The sequence below is a fragment of the Tiliqua scincoides genome, chromosome 4 (assembly GCF_035046505.1).
Source record: "Tiliqua scincoides isolate rTilSci1 chromosome 4, rTilSci1.hap2, whole genome shotgun sequence".
Taxonomy (NCBI): Eukaryota; Metazoa; Chordata; class Lepidosauria; order Squamata; family Scincidae; genus Tiliqua; species Tiliqua scincoides.
The window spans coordinates 44,126,191-44,129,533 of NC_089824.1; the positions used below are offsets into that span (position 1 = coordinate 44,126,191).

The 3,343-nt window shown below is 39.9% G+C and overlaps 1 pseudogene; it reads left to right on the plus strand.

Moving 5' to 3' along the window:
* Nucleotides 1-1,593: 1,593 nt before the first annotated feature.
* On the plus strand, nucleotides 1,594-1,707 carry LOC136650170 (5S ribosomal RNA; annotated as a pseudogene).
* Nucleotides 1,708-3,343: the final 1,636 nt, after the last annotated feature.

A 3,343-nucleotide genomic window follows, 5' to 3' on the forward strand; every position in this document is an offset into this window, starting at 1 on the left:
TGCACCTAATCAAGTGGGGGGGGGAGGGGTAGCTGGCACTGGATATATCACTTTCGAATTCGTCTTCAGATTTATTTTACTTCTTTTATGTGCTTGTTCTACTAACTTTCAAACACATTGTTCTAATTGCGAAATACAGTATTTAAGCTGTTCTAACAACTTAAGAGCTAGTCTGCAACAATTAAAAGGATCTACTTAATCTATTTGTGCACATTTCCTGTGTTGCCCCAGAGTGAAGCAGTCTCATTTCAGTGTCTTGCCAATTTAAATAGCAGTGCAACTGCTATGCAGTCCCACCCTCTGAGTATCAATGTTTTTATCTCTAATGGATCAGAAGGGAAATAAAAAGCCAGAGCTTTTGCAGAAATCACTCTAAAATTTAAATGAAAATTGAATGCACATTAAGTCTTGACAATTAATGAAGTTTTTCACTTATTCATGGGTAATTTGTGAGAGAAGGTCTATCCCTGAACTACTATTCTGTAGCAGTTGTTTCATTAACAATAACAAATCTATGCACTAGGCACAAAGAACCTGAAAATCTAGCTAAGTTCATTTAGTCATTGCAAGTGTGCTGTGTGCAAATCTCCTGTTATAACGAACCAAAGCATACCATATGATATTGTCAATTAAACTACCTTCTCATACTCTTCTTTGTCTGTGATAACTTGATAAACTGATTATGGACACTTAAGAATGCATTTTTCCAAGTTACACATCTGCTTAATAATTTTCACATACATTTCAATAGATCCCTATAATTCAGAAACTATTTCTCTGATAGCATCTTGTGTTATGAATCACAAGAGGCTTGTGATATCTAGAAAAGTGTCTTTTCATTTCTAGCACAGCAGGAGTCATTACTCGATGTTCTTGCTTTTCCTTCCCTCTGTAAACCCAGAGCAGACTGCTTTAACACTGCTGTTCCTGATCCCTTCAAATGGCAGGTAATTCCAACTCCAGCAGGACCACAGTGGTTCATGGATACATATTAATGTTGTAAACATAATAGCCTATAATCTAAAATTAAATTTATATTATTTTCCCATTGGTTATTCTTGAGCCCTTTTGTTATTATCTGCAATCCTAACCACACTTTTCTGAGAGTAAGCCCCATTGAACAAAATAGGACTAACCAGGAGTAGTCCTGGTTAGGATTGTGCCCTTAATTATATACCACTTTTCAGTGAAAAGCATCCTGTAGCAGCTGCATAACTAAAAGTGCAATCCTATGCATGTCTATTCAGACATAAGTCTCATTGTGCTCACTGTGGCATACTCCTAGGAAAATGTGAATTGGATTGTGCCCCAATTAACATAGCAAATAGTGGAATCCTATGCATGTCTACTTAGAAGTAAGCTCCAATGAGTTTACTGGAATTTACTCTCAGGTAAGTGTATATAGATTAGTAGCTATTAAATAAATTAGCAGCTATTAAACTGAAAAAAATATATTCATATCAGCACTTGGAGATTTCTTTTGCACAGAAGTTGACATAGAACAAATATTATTATTAACAATGTTTATATACCGCTTTTCAGCGAGAGTAGTTCACAGAGCGGTTTACGGAGTAAAATAAATCAATAAATAGTTCCTACTGTTACCCTGCACATGCCCAATCTCGTCTGATATTGGAAGCTAAGCAGGGTCAGGCCTGGTTAGTACTTGGATGGAAGACCACCTGAGAATACCGGGTGCTGTAGGCTTATACCATAGTCTTTCAAGACCAAAGGTTGCCAACCAAATAGTTTCCTGTCCACGACGGGCTCACAATCTAAAAATAAATAAATACAGAGGACACACCAGTGCCACTGAAAAGGTGCCATGCTGGGGTGAAGAGGGACAGCTGCTCTTCCCCTGCTAAATAGAAGAGGATACCACTCTGAAAGGTGCCCCTTGGCCCAGTTAGCAGGGGTTGCAGCTGCTGTGTCAGTAAGATATGCCAAACTGCAACTGAGCTTTCTGTTAAGGAGTTCTATGGATGGCTCTTGCAACAGCCACTCACTTCATCTTGAGGCAGTTATAGCATGTACAATCAGCAATTAGATGGGGGGGGGGTGAGCCACTTAAGAAGGTGCTCTGTTCATTATGGACTCAGGATAAGGTTGCAGGAGCAACAAGAATTTGGTTTCCAGCAGGGGTCTTTATGAAGGGGTCTCCACTTTTAGCAACAGTAGAATATTGTCATATGAAGCTGATTTTTAATGACATACATAAATGTGATTGAAAAAATATGTATATACAAAATTGCAGCTATAAAATTTCAAGTCAGGGAGCCCTGATATGTGGAGTAGTAGCCTGGCATACTGACTGCTACCATTTGAGCACAACTGAGAAATATTAATTAGTGGTTAAAATTTCAAATGCACTTACTGACCAGATGGCCAAACATGTGTTTCTCAAAATGAATGATTTGAGAGTTTCTGGTGGGTCCTTACAGATTCATGTTTTTACAAGTGGGTCCCCGTCCTGAAAGTTTGAGAACTACTGGAATAAAATATTCCATAAAACCCTTCACTGATAGAGCTCTTCTTCCAAGGCAGCTATGAGTGCACACCTCCATCTGTACAACACACCCTTGTTGTGTATGCAATGTGGCAGCCTGTCAATGATGGGGGGAATCAGCGTTGGATGCCCTACTTGAATGAACCACCAAAGGCAGGAAACAAAGAGCATGGGGAAAACCTCAGGTGATTCTGCTGGCCACATGTCTCCTGAACCAGCTGCTTGTGCTACACCTTCAGATGGTGTAGGACCCATAAAATGGCCACTGAAGAGGATCTTAACACCTAGGAAGATTCGTACATGAGGAGATGACAGCTGATCCCAAGCTGATTAGGGCGCCCCTCTTCCTCTGCTTTTATCAAGGTGTTTAAAATCTTCTTAACTACTCTCAGAGTGGTAAAAATGGAAAAGCCAGGGCCAATGTTTTCATGTGAAGGAGAGGATTCTAGTCATCCTCTCAAGAAGACACACATACACAGGCCCACATACACCTGTCCCCCAGCCTCTTATCTTATTGATTAGTGTGACTGTAATTTAATAGAGTTAGGAGCACTGTTCTCAAATGAACCCCTGCTGAGCCCAATCTGCTCACTGTCAAAAAATCATTCAGCTGAAAAAGTGTTTAAGGGAAGTTGAGCTGAGATACTCACTTTAATATATGTTTTTAACACTGGATGTGACTGAAAAGAGGGTGAAGGAAGCCCTATTAGGACACAAATGAATCGGGGTGGCAGTGAGGAATGCAAAATCGATGGAGTTCTTTTGTAGGGTTCCACCCCTACCGAATTGAACTCACCTGGTGTATAAGAGAATCATTTGCCTCTGTGCTATGAGTAA